This window comes from Lonchura striata, chromosome 1 (assembly GCF_050655825.1).
Source record: "Lonchura striata isolate lonStrDom1 chromosome 1, ASM5065582v1, whole genome shotgun sequence".
In the NCBI taxonomy this organism is placed as follows: domain Eukaryota; kingdom Metazoa; phylum Chordata; class Aves; order Passeriformes; family Estrildidae; genus Lonchura; species Lonchura striata.
Window position 1 is genome coordinate 113,227,303 of NC_140703.1, and position 13,489 is coordinate 113,240,791.

A 13,489-nucleotide genomic window follows, 5' to 3' on the forward strand; every position below is an offset into this window, starting at 1 on the left:
CAGCACAAGACTATGTAATAATTTCATTTTGTAAGAAGATTAACACAGAGCAGAAAGCTTTAGCTCTGGCTGGGAAAAGAACATATACTTTGTGCTAGTAGAGTTCCCTGTAACTCTAAGTGGAATTTTGTCCAGTGTGTTAATGCACCTCTTCAGAGATAAAAGAAACCACAAGGGGAAGAGGAAAAAACATTCTTTTTTTCTGTCTAATATTACCTCAACTAAAGCCCATTCTGATTTCAGCCCTTGTCAGGCACAACTTGAGCACTCTCAGCGGAGCTATCTGCAATGCTTTGTTAAACTGCACTACAAAGTTTTGATAAGTGGTCCTGCCATTTTTATCATGCTCAGCGGGGACAATCTGGTCAGGTGTTTTTCCTGTGCTTGTTGAATTCCAGCTATATTTGGAGACCAACTGTTCTCTGTCCTGCTTTCTCCAATTAACTGTATGTATAAGGGTGGAGAGGTGAATGTGGGAATTAGGCAAGAAAGAGATAATGAGACTTTCTTAAGAGTACATAAAACTGCTCTTAGAAAAGGCTGAAAACCATACTGAAAGTAATGAGCATAATCTTAATCATGAAGGCTCAGTAACAATAGATGTGAAAGAGAAAGAAGACTAGAGTACACAGAAGGGAACCAAAAGCCAAGGCTCCTGCAAGTTACAGGAAATAATAGAACATTTACGTTTAAAATCCAAGGGTCAGAACTGTTTGCAGCACAAGGAGTCCTGTAACAGCCCAATGCTCAACTACAACTCCATTTAACTTCATCATCTCCTACACAGATGCAGTCTTGCAAGAAAATTAATGGAAACCGTACAAGTTCTTCTGCTTGTAGAATCAAATTTGAAAAAAAACCCACATATACCTATCTGAGACAACGCTGAATTTCACCCATATGACCTGTGGTTCAAGCAGAGTCTCAAGTGAAGAGCGTCATCACAAGAGAAACAGTGCCAAGTCAAGAGGAGAGCTTTACCACTCTGCTCCCAAACACGCTTGGCACATCAGCAACTCACTGACAGCAAACATGCCATCTTGGACTCCAGCCTGTTTCCCTCAGAGCAGGAGAGGTGGAAAGGCCATGAAGTTTATTTTGGCCTCGAAATTAATGAGGAAGATAACACGATGAGCTAATGAGATTATATTATGCTGCTTTGAAGAATGAGCAGCAAGATTCTTGGAAACTCTTGACACTTTCCTTTCTCATACCACAGAGGCTCTCTGCTTAATCAGTGAGGAAATATGAAGAACATACAAGTGTGGCATGAAACAGGTAACCATCTCAACACAAAAAATTTCTATCAGAAGACAGTGTATTAAAAGCTCTAAGGGGATAATCAGCGTGTTTATTTAGATACCTACACGTTAGGCTAACACCTTAATATATCCATCAGCACCCTCTGAACAGAATCCAGGCACAACAGCATCCCATTTAGTTGCCTCTCTCAGATCAATAGGGTTGGCTCTGCTCCATTTTTGCACTCGCAAGCCGTGCACCCAGGCACAGCCCGGCTCTTCCGAAACGGGCTTTCCTTCTTTCTTTCTTTTTGTTTTAAACCGCTCCCCCACTTTTTGCCCGTCCATCCATCCGTCCGTCCGTCCGTCCATCCATCCATCCCTCGCACTCGGCGGGGATCCCAGCCGCCCTCCTCCCGGCAGCGAGCGGCCAGCCTGCGCTCCCGGGACGGCGTCCATCTCACCCGGGATGGGCAGGATGCTTTCCAGCCGGGACCACTGTGCCGTTCCCCGCACCGCCGCGGGCCCGCCGCCCCGGGTACCGGCACCGCCGGACCGAGCCGGGCCGGGCCCGCCGCGCCTCCTCCCGAGCCGCCGCAGCGGGGGCGGCGCGCCGGGGCCTCTCCCAAGGGGTTCCCGGCCAAGCCCCCGGCGTGCGGCAGCGCCGGGCGGGGATGCTGCCCCGGCCGCCGAGAGTCCGCCGCCCGTCTCCCCCCCGCATCCCGGTACCCGCGCCTCACCGGCAGAGCGGCACCAACCTGCAGTCCCCGCCGCCGCCTCCTCCTCCTCCTCAAGACCCGGAGCCGCCTCTGCCCGCTTCAGCCTCCAGCCCCCGGCGGCGGCGGGCTGGCTCGGCGCCGCTGCCCTCGGGAGGCGGGGAAGGGGCGAGCGGGGCGGGCGGCTGCGGGAGCGCCGCTCATTGAGTGCGGCAGCCCCGGCTGTCGCTGCCGCCGCTCCCCGCAGCCGCTACTTCCTGTGCGGCGATGGTTCAGTTCCTCCCGGGCCGCTGGGGGCAGGAGAGCCGGGGGGCGGAGGAGGAGGAGAGGGGGAAGGTCGGGTCAGATAGCGGGGGCGGCAGGGGCCGCCGCCGCCGCCGCTCCTCCCGCCCGGCGCGGCTCCGCCCCGCAGCGCCCGGCCGGGGCTCGGCGCTGCCCGCGCCGCAGCGGGACGCGATGCGGCGGAGCCGCTCCCCCTGCGCCCGCACCGCGCCCAGCACCCCGCCGTGCCGCTGGCGGCCGTGCGGAGATTACCCTGCCCGGCTCCCCCGCAGCCACACCGCTCGCCCCGTGCCGCTCACCGGAGACATGGCTCTGCCTCCCGCCGCTGCCCCCGGGGAGCGCGGGCCGTGCGCGCCCGCCCGCCCGGCAGCGCATCCCGCGGCACGCAGGGAGGGATGGAGGGAGGGATGGAGGGAGGTGCCCGCGGGCCCGGCCCCGCCGCAGCCGCCCCGCGGGGCTGGGAGGGAGCGGGCGGCGCCCGGCTGGGGTGGGCGAAGCTGCCGAGCGCGGGGGATCCGTGCGGGGACAGGCGGAGATGGAGCCGTGGGGGATGGATGACGGAAACTCGCAGTAAGGCACAGGAACGGTGTTAATAAATGGCACAGTCCCGGGGCGGGATGGAGGAGAAGCGATGGAGGGGTGGGGGCTCGCTTGCAGAAATCCGTGCCCTGCCGAGGACCGAGCACGGTGGAAGCGCTCCATGAAAGGAGCAGGATCTCACCTGGGCTATTTGATTGGTGCAAATGTGACACCAGCAGACTGATGGTGTATTTTTGTTCCTACATAACATAAAGGAGCAGGTCGGAGCGCATCAAAGTACGAGTTTGGTCCGTTGTTCAAAGTAAGTTTTAAAAGGTGATGGTTTTGTTTGTAATCATTCTCAGGGTGTGATGGGATTGCCTGCAAGGTCTGTCCTGGCCAGAGAAATTCAGCATGAAGAGGTTTTTATGGGCAATAATGAGTTGAGGTACGAAGGTCTTCCTCTGCTTTCTTGGATGCAGCATGGGAATTATCAAACCTTGGAAACCAAGACCTTTTCTTAAAAAAAAAAAAAAAAAAAGGAAGAAAAGAGAAGAAAATGAAAACAAAACAAAACAGTTGAATCAGAACATTTTTAAAATACCAGTTCCTAGGGTCATCCTTCAAACACCTTACTGATGCCACTAAATAGTTGGGTGTGATCTCCAAGATGGTGACTGCTTGCAGCTCTTAAAGCTTTTTCTTCAAGATCACATGTTCATTACCTCTGAAAGTACTTCCAGAATACAGATTTTGAGGAGATTAACATTAGGCAGTAACGTGGAAAGAGAGGGTCACAATGTTCTCTGAATCTTCACAATAAAGCAAATGTTACCCTCAGCAGCTAGAGCAGACCTATATTTAAAAAAAAAAAAAAGTTGATTTAACTGTGTTTTAGGTTCCAAATGTTCTCCTTCTTTTGCCTGTGATATATGACACTCAGAACACCATAACTCGACCTACTTTTGAAAAGTACACACAAGGAATATCTAAATATTTATGTGCTGTGTGTACTTGAAGTGCCATTAAATGCCTTTATTGCTGTGCCTTTACTGCCATCCCAGAGCTCTCAGCTGGTTTCCAGCTGTAGGATTTCTGCCCTTAGGTCAGGTGGGTGTGTTGCTTTTCCTTCCCTCTCTGTCCTCCAGCACAGCCTCCTCCTGGCAGTTCTGACAGCCTCGTGTAATGCTGCTCAGCCCACGCCGCCTTGGCCAACCACAAACCCTTTGGCTGATCTCCTGTGCTGATGTGGCTTTACAGGAGGCTGCATAAATTCCAGCAGCCTCCCTGGCTTCCTGCAGGAAGGTGTATTTCAGTCCTCCCATGGAATAGAGACAGGACAAAGGCTCCTCTGAAGTGCTGAGCCTCCTCTTTGTCTTCATTTTCCACACAGGTATTTGCAGCTCATTTTTTCCTGCAACTTTTCTGTTAGGAGAAGGATGCTCATAGAGTAGCGCTTCATTTTTTTTTTTTCTTTGTGTGAATTTTAGCGTACCTCACAAATCCTTTTCCAGATAAGAAGTAGCTCCTTCAGAGAAATGATCTCAGAGAAGTAGCTCATGGTAGTTTGACTGCAGAAACGGAGCATGATGTAATTCTTCAGTCAGAAAAATACTCAGATTGTATCACCAACAGGATGACAATTAAGTTTGCCTGACCTGTTTCTGCTCTACCCAAATTTTAACTACAGAAAAGTATATATTCCCTATATTATTACATACTGGCAGTCCTATTTTTCAGTGCTTACTGTGTCCAGTGAGAGTGTTGTGCACATAAGAATCAAATTATCAAAATGAAAACCTGAAAGGATAATGCATTCACAGGGTATTTTAGCATAAGGCAGATAAAAAAAAAAAAAAATGTACTTTTAAAGTTTCGAAATAAAAATCATGAACACAGAAACAGCTTTTTAGAAATCCCCAAAGGTACGATTACTTACACGAACTTACAAAGTTTGCCAAGACATGAGTTTCCATATTCCTGCTCTGCTGTGTTCTGACATCTTCTGGCAAATGTCATCTTCTCTTTCTCAGCACTTAAGATAGCTCTCTGAAGTTCTGGCCATTACCTCTGGGTAACGAGAGCAACTCTCCTGATATTTATCCATTATCATCCCCAGGATTTAAACAAACTCTTCCACTGAAGAGTTTGCTGTGTGCATGAAGCAAGATTTCAAATAAAGCACTACTAACCTTTTCAATTGAGCAAAATCCCCTCAACACATCAAAGCAGTTGAAATCTGCTTAAGAGCATGAGTGAAGCAGCTATTTCAGAGAACTCCAAAAAGTCTGCAGGGCACCCTGGAAAGAAAGTCTCCTGCACTGATCTTGTCAATTTTTCTGGAAGTGTGAATATAATCAGAAGCACATTTTGTCTCCATCTGAAGAGACTCTCTTAGTACCCATTTCACCTGCTAGAGCACCTCCCTCCCCAGATCTCATTCTGGCTTCTCAAACCATTGGTTAGAAATCACTGGAGAAGGTTTTCATGTTAGTTTTCAGTACTGAGCCGTGTCTAAGGCATGTTCAACACCCTGGTGCAAAGGCAGCTCCTCGTTGTTTCCAGTCAAGTGCAGAGAAGCCCCAATTCCCACCTGGAGTGAGCAGAATCCTGACAATCACTGGCATACCGGTACAGCAGGTCCTGCACAAGCTGCTGAATGGTCAAGGAGACTTAAAACTGACATTGAACTGGGGCTCATCTATTCTTCAAAATTCAGGGGTGCTCCAGCAAGCACAGATGCACAGCTTTGGTCACACGTGTGAAGCACATCAACATTTTCTAGTGTTGACACATCCTGTCCTAAATTTAAGCTCTAATTAATTTGAGGTCTCAAGAAAAAAATGCATGCTGACACAATGCATTAATGTGCATGTGATACAAAAGATGGAGAAAGCCAAAATTCATCTCCCAAAGTCATTAATGCTTTAAATCCAACCTAACTGAGTATCTGCTTAGCTTGCCAAATGTTCAGCATTGCCTTCTACTCATTGCTGCACAATTCCCTGTTTTGCTGTGTCCCTGGCAGGGTTGTGCAGCTGTTAATGACAAATGAACAGAAACCTGTTCTATGAGCACAGCTTTCTACCAGTTACTTGAAAATGAATTATTGTTAGAGCTGACATTTCTCAATGCATAAAACTTTTTTTTCCCCCTTTGGAAAAGTGTGATCAGCTTTCATTCAGCCATTTTTGAGTTACACCAGTATTAAAAAAAAGTCCTATCACCATAATTACAAAGGCTTCCAGTACAGTAGAAGAAATGACTAGAAATAAAGAAGCTGCAAGCTAAAAATACATATATAGAGGGCATTTCAGAAGGGACTGCTGATTTGGAGTGCCTGTGTGTACTTCAAGGGCCCAGCTTTCCAGAAGCTGTTGAGTTTGTATAAACAGTTCCCTTCCAGATGTCTCTGTTATATATATGCTCGGGGGTTTTTTTTCTCTCTCTCTCCTCTCAGATTTAGTGTTAGCTCAATTAGGAATGATCTCACAAAGTCTGATAGCGTTGCTTATGAGACTGGAACACAGGAATTCCTGTTTTAGGAATGCCAGACGATTTTAGCCAGAGGTGACATTCCTGGATTTTCATCTCCGTCTGCAGAGTTTAAAAAACTTCATGCAACTAAGCAGAATTTAAGCAGGAAACTTAAGCCCCTCTGTGAGGTGGGAGGTGTAGAAGGCAACTAAAATTCCTTTTGTGCACTTTAAAGGCCTAAGTGCTTAGCTGCTGTTGTGGTTGGAAATGGACTTTAAATCATATTAAATCCTAGTGTAGTTTAATTTGGATTTTCCTGATGCCTTTTACATTTCTTTGTATGAAATATTAATGAAAATACCTATTTCCAGCAACAGATAAGTATGTGCATATGCTTTACTTGTATCTTTTTAAAGGGTGATGAAGTTTAAAAAGATAAATAAAAAGTAATGTTAAACTGTTTCATTGGGCAGAACTAAAGAAAATCAGTATTGTCTATTTTCCACTGGAAAATTAATTCTATTTCTTTACAGAAGAGTCTTCCAATACAAAAATCACATGATGCTGGGAAATAGGTCATGCTGCTCAGGGAAGAACAAAACCTTGCACAATACAAACACACAATGCACATTTTGCTGTAACTACAATCCCTACACTTTCTCTCAAAATTTCATTTGCTGTCTTTGGGTGCCTTGAGGTGAATTTTAGTTCTGTTCTTCTCACACAGCACTTGGAGCTGAACCAAGCACTCTTGATTTATACTGAAATTGCATATTTTTGCCTGTAGTCTAGGGGCTGTGTTTTGTACATCTTTTTAAGGAAAAAAAAGTACTCATTAATGTCATTGGGAGCTTTTCTGTACAAAGGAAGCAGGATCACAGTCCTATACATAATTGAATCTGAGTAAATACTGGAAAAACACTATTTTGGTTTAACCCCTCTTAGCAGTATTTATTCACTCCCTCTTTTAGCAGTTTATTTTCAGCTTCAGGAGCCTGAGCAGGGCTCACTGTCCCAGGCAGGCCTGTTTCCCTCTGATAACACAGGCAGCCCAGGGAGTTTAAACAACTGTACTTTAGATGCTGAGTGGGAAATGAATCCAGCACATGCTGTGTTGTGTGGCTGCAGAAGTGTGGATCTGGAAGGGACTCTGGAGATCACTTAGCCCAGTGATCATTTATCTGGTCCAGGAGCTACATAACCACTTCAGATAAAATTAAGGAGTCCTGAAATACACCCATGAACATTTTAATTTACCAATAGAAAGCCTTGGGCTCAGCTTTGAGTGACTCTTTACTTGGTTTCCTTTGATGAACTGATTTTCTTGCATGCATGTAGGTTTGATCCTGAGTTTTAGTGTCCTGTTCCATCAACCACCTTCTGGCAGATCACGAGCTGTGCCCAGTCCCAGATTACAGAGTAAAAAATGGTTAATCTATAGAAAACATCTATACAGAGAAGTAGGATGGGGTAATGAAAACCCCACTAAACACATATGGTCAAGGAAACAGTGGGAAGTTCACTGGGGATTCTTAATTCTGAATTTCCTGGTGTTTGCCACAGACACGGGAAATTGATTTGACACTGTTTGAGTCTGTAAAGTAATTCTGGAAGCTTAGTCAATTGATTTCCCTTCGCACTGCCAGAATGGTGGACCTGGGCCAAAATGTGAGTGCAAATTAGGTCCCTGAGCTTTGGGAATACATCAGGAGAGGTTCTCTGTACCTTGCTCTCTAGAGGCACTCACACACTGCTCAGTTTTTCTGTGTTTATGGTGGTGGTCAGCACTGCAGGCAGTGCCTCCAGATTTACAGCTGAGTGTTGACAAGCCAGTGCACCTATTTAATGCACTGCTCCAATAAAAGCCTCCTCACTCAGAGCTAAGCTTTCTTCTGGTTTTGGCCAGAGCTGCTGGAAGGCTGCCCTGTTCTGTATAAACATGTAAACCACAAAAAGATAAAAGACTGCATCATGCCAGATCCCTAATATAGATGTAAACTTGATTGCATACCTCTGTGAGGAAGAAGTTGCTTTTTTCCAGTTTTTGGAAGCATTTGCAATTCAGTAAGCTGCTGTTACATGGATGTGCTTTCCTATCATGGTTTTGATTTACTTCAAAATGCTTTTCTGGAGTAATCGATTGCTTTGTCGGCCTGAAACTCAATGAACATGGTTTTAAAAGGGCAAAGATTTAGTGGTGCTGCACTCTGCACCATAAATCTCCGTTGATTTATTAAGAATGAATGAGGCCAGAGATGATTGTCCAATATTATCTGCCATCATTGTTTACAATCCCTGATTTATGGGTCTGACTCCCTTGTTATCTCAGATGTGGTTTGATGATGCTCTGGAGTCAGACTGGCATTGTGACAATACACCCAAGAGCAAAACCAGCCCCTATTTCTGCCACAGTTAATTTGTAGGAATAGGTACTGGATAAGCCCCCAAGCTCAGGTGGGAACTAGTAACCAGGTTGTAGCAACATTTCTCTTAGTCAGGCTTGTTTGTATGGTTTTCTCTATGTGTTAATCTCTATGCATGAGTAATTTTCCCCACACAATGAAATAAAAATTGAATGTCATGCTATCTGTTTGGTCTGAACATCTGTTACTGGTGCTCTGTTTTGCAGAATGGTACATTTTTCTTCATATTTTGTTGCAGATTTTAGCATCATTATCACATTTCTGTGGCTAAGAGGAGAAGAGACAGGAGCCAGTGGACATCCCTCCCTGCATGAGCATGGAAGGCATTTGTAATTCACACAGCCTTAGAAATCCCATGGCTGATGTATTGCTGCTTCAAAATCTATATTCACAAAATGCAAGTTTGGAGAAATGCCAGTTCCACCGTCATGTTACAACCTGGACTTGCCAGAGCTGGGAATGGCAGATTTGGTGTCATCAGCAGTGCTTCAGCACATCTACAGCTGGGAAGAAATGTTTGGATGTATTTGTGACAGAAGAGAAAAGCAGCAATTACTGACAGGGAGTCTCTGAGGCACATCCAAGTGATCATCACATGAAGCAGCCTGTCTCCTCTCAAAAAAAAAAAAAAAAAAAAAAAAAAAAAAAAACACAAAAAACCAAAAACCCCAAAGCAACCATATTTGAAAAAGCCAGGGATTATTCAAGTGCAGGTAGGTGTAATGCACAGTGACCAAATGCCCAAGTTAAGTAATCTGCTGGAAAGGAAATGAACAATTGGTGCTTCCCAAGTTTCCTATGAGAGACTGAGGCTGTAAAAGTCTGCTATGATTGTACTTGCTCCCATGTATACACTAAGAATGAAGAGGTCATTATAGCGAACTAAGAGTGGGACTGTTAGTCTGGAGTCTAGATTGGAATATGTCCCATAATGCAAACATTTTCTGGTCAGAAATAGGATATCCATTAATCCAAGTGCAGGAACTGTGGCTGACTTCACAATGAGATTTTTGCCTCTGTGAAATCATATATATATAAATCAGTATTTATAGGATTCATGGAAGAAACAATTCCCATTGTAAATGAGATAATGAATTTGAGGAACTACCAAATACCCTTGTTAAGACAGAAAAAAAACTTACTTTCAGGTAATTTGTTTGAAAAATGTTTTTTATGGATGATCTGTTTGTAAAAACATAGCTGACATTTTAGAGCTCAAATCAAGCAAATAGAAAGCAACATAAAGACAATAAATTGTGAGCAGAGCATCATCATGGCAAAGAACTGACTTCTCTAGTAACACCCTGTGAATCACTGCGAGGAAAAGAACAGGCAGCAGAGAATAGGAGGCCAGCTGAAACCATCCCAGGAAATTGCTGTGCAGAACAAACTGAATCAAATCTGTGGGAGTCCAGGGCTTCCCTCTGGCTGCCCTGAAGGTCTGGGACCCTGGCAGAGGTCAGGAACCCTCCTGGACAGAGACCCCAGAGACACTGGCTGTGATCTCTGTCCATGGAAAAGAATTTCAATCTTACAGGATGAATTACCAGCTCTGAGTGTTTGATATCAGTAATAATTAAGTGTGGCACGGGTGCAAAAGTAAAATTTTAGGATTCTAGATTAGGGGCTCAAAGGGGACAAGATGGAGGAAATTGGGTGTGCCTTGTCCTTTTTCTCCTTCTTCATGCCCTCCATGTCTCACTGTGGTGTTGGCATTTTTCTGTTGGTTCAGGCTGGGGACACACTGTCCAACGTAGGTGACAGATATTGGCACGTTCTTGTAAATCCAGCCCAGGGAGTTTCTGGTATTTAATGTTTGTCACATCCCACTGAGGGCAGAGCCCCACACGCTGCCCTGCAGGACAGAGCTGGGCAGGGCAGCAGAACATGTGAGAGATAAACAGAATAAACAACCTGGAAACCAGCACAGACCAATTATGGCTTCTGCTTTGGCAGTGGGGCAGAAAGACAGAGACTTTCTACAATCTCAGAATCATCAATACCTCAGATTCTGACACAAATCAAAAGGATGAGTGGATAAGTGCAGACCTTCCAGAAGTGTATTAGCACTCCAGAAGGGAAGTGGTAGATTTCACATTTGATATCTGCCAGGAGAGACCAATAAAACCACTGCAAGAAGCAAAGGAAATTCCTCTTCTGTAACACACCAGTAAGACACAGTCTGAGAACAGAGACCTTTTTGTATAGCCCTATTTACATTCCAGGATTCATCAAATTATCACTTGAGAATGGAGAAGAGTCTAGTGAGAAGCTGCGTGGCAAAGAACACTGTCCCAGACATGGAACCTCAACCAGCCTCACCAAAAACCACTGGGAGGAAACTGAGCTTCTGAAATCAGCACAGGAGACACACACAGATGTGCTGCCTCACACATTCCCCAGGATGAGGGACCAAATCGAGTCTCACTAAAGGCACAGGAGCCTTGGAATCAGCAATGCTGTGCTGGAATCTTGGGAAACTGCTGCTGCTTTCTTCTTGTTTTTCTGAAACACAACCTTGGGCAAGACTCCCTGACAACAATAGTAATTACAACAACAATAATACAAGTAAAACAAGTATTGTTACAGTCCAGGACATCGCCCTGGCTGCCCTGGCTGTCTCGAGACCCTGGCAGGGGGCTCAGAGACTCTGGCATGAAGTCAAAAGCATCTGTGATTTTAGCCCATGGAAAAAACTGCCAACTCTGTATGAGGAATTACAAGCCACGAGAGTTTGAGTAGTGTGGTAGTTGAATTAACACAGAGTGAAAAAGTAGAATTTTAGGGTTTTAAAATAAGGGGTTCAAGGGGTCAAGATGGAAGAATTTGGGTATGTCCTGGCCTTCTTCTCCTTCTTGTCCTCCATGTCTTGGTGTGATGGTGACACTTTTATATTTGTTTAAGGTAGAGACATGCTGTCTAACATAAATGATTGATATTGGCACATTATTGTAAATATAGTACATGTAGTTTTTAGTATAAAATGTAAATGCTGCCCAAGGCAAGACACAGAATGCCATGGCCGACCTGCTGGACAGAGCTCAGCAGGTCAGAGAAAGAATGTTACAGATAAGGAAAAATAAACAGCCAAAGCTGATCCTATGCATTCCGACTCCTTCTTTGGCTGCACGGGCTGGGAGAACAGGGACTTTTACACTCCTGGGGTCACCTCAACACCCGGACCCTGAGACCTGATGAGGGGCTCTCGGGATGAGACACAGCTTGTAGGGCTACTGACAGACTTCTTGATTGGATATCAGGGCAGTTCCCACTAGGAACTGTGGCATTCCCACATTGCAGTGCAAAGTGCAGTGGCTCTGGGCACTGCAAGACTCTTGCTTGTGCCAAATATGGGTGCAGGGAGAGCCAGGAGACAGCCAAGAGACACTCCAGACACCTTTTGCCCCACAGCAGTCACCAGTGTGCCTGGAATGGGTGTTTGGAAGTGAGGATCTGGAGACAGCTGTGTGATGTGTGAACTGTTTGTTTTCAGTTAAGGTTTGGAGGAGAAGAAAAACAACAATATTGCTGGAAGTATGCAATCTTGTATCATAGTAGTGTCTTGCAGTGTGCACTCATCAAGAAAGAGAAATGTTCCATTTGTGGTGCATTTAAGCATGAATATTGGTATTTGTATTGCAACTTTATCTTCCAACTATGACTATGTGAAGCTCAAGCATTTTTGCACCAAATACATTTGTCACTGATGGGAGGAGGTTGCCATAAATACATTAATTACTAACTGATAGACTGCTACAAAGAGAAGGTGGTTATATCTAAAACAAGCCTAAAAATACAGATGCCTCCAAAAAGCATCTTTAGAATTTGCTGCCTTCAGTGATATCAAGAGCTGATATTTCCAAACTCGTCTCACCAGCTGCACGAACTTTCAAGAGTGAAAGAAGCAGTGTGTTCTAGCTTTGGTACAGTTGTATCATCATCTCAACATAATTCCATGTCATCAAAACATGAAACAGGTAAAAAAAGTGAATACCTGGAAAATATTAAAATCAGCAGCTGTTCAGTTCTAGAATAAGTTTAATTGAAAGATTTTCTTATCCAGTAGTTGAATAAAATCTTCGAAAATTCTAAAAACATGAAGAAGTTCCATTACTTGAACAATCAGAATATCTGAAAAATACTTTCTGAAGCTTTTAAATTAGAGGAAGAGAGTGAATAACAATTTGTTTACCTAATAATTTAAATGCAGGCAGGTACTAGAGAAGATTCTAGGCAAATAAATTACAGATATGAAATATTGACTTCCCACATATTTTTCAGTTGCATTCTTTATCAAAAGTGCTTGGCATGAATTCATATCAAAATAAATTTCCTTTTTTACTGTCACTATATACTTAGTACATTAGGAATGCAAAAATTAGGCATTTGGATAAATGTATGTTAGAGCAGGTAATTAATTTAGTAAGTACATACACAGATCTTGTTTACAAGAAAAATGTCTGAAAGTGTAAAATTATGTATGATTGCAAAGCAACCTGTTTTAATGGCTTTAATGCAATAATAACCAACTTCTCCAAATGGAAATAGAAAAAGGATGAAGGGCCAAAAAAAAAAAAAAAAAAAAGCTTAAGATTGAGTATAAATATCAGTAAATATCCAATCACTTAAATGATGATTGAAGTGACTATGGATTCAAAATTAGAATTCTTGGCTACTACAATTTCTAATCCATGAAAAACTTTTGCCTATAATAAAGGCTTTTTTTTCCTCATACAGAACTTGAAAAGGGAATATTCCCCACAGCAGAGCTTTTAAAACTTTAGCTGTTGAAATGTAAAGATAGGATACAGACACACATACAGCCCTGAAA

At 44.3% G+C, this 13,489-nt stretch overlaps 1 protein-coding gene and 1 long non-coding RNA gene across 7 annotated transcripts in view; one reads left to right on the top strand and one right to left on the bottom strand.

Moving 5' to 3' along the window:
• AGPAT3 (1-acylglycerol-3-phosphate O-acyltransferase 3) overlaps positions 1–2,657 on the bottom strand; it is an 85,681-nt gene extending 83,024 nt beyond the window's left edge. For 4 of the 6 annotated variants that reach the window (XM_085586387.1, XM_021540020.3, XM_085586363.1 and 1 more), the window contains exon 1: positions 2,000–2,220. The gene's annotated coding sequence lies outside the window, so the exon portion shown is untranslated. Of the gene's footprint in view, positions 1–1,999; positions 2,221–2,538 lie in introns of those variants that run through there. The other 2 variants (XM_021540017.3, XM_021540024.3) reach the window with 2 other exon arrangements.
• A 44-nt stretch (positions 2,658–2,701) lies between these two features.
• On the top strand, positions 2,702–11,755 carry LOC110475683 (uncharacterized). The gene is made up of 2 exons (XR_014957072.1): positions 2,702–2,809; positions 8,897–11,755. It is a non-coding gene; the product is annotated as an uncharacterized LOC110475683 (long non-coding RNA).
• Positions 11,756–13,489: the final 1,734 nt, after the last annotated feature.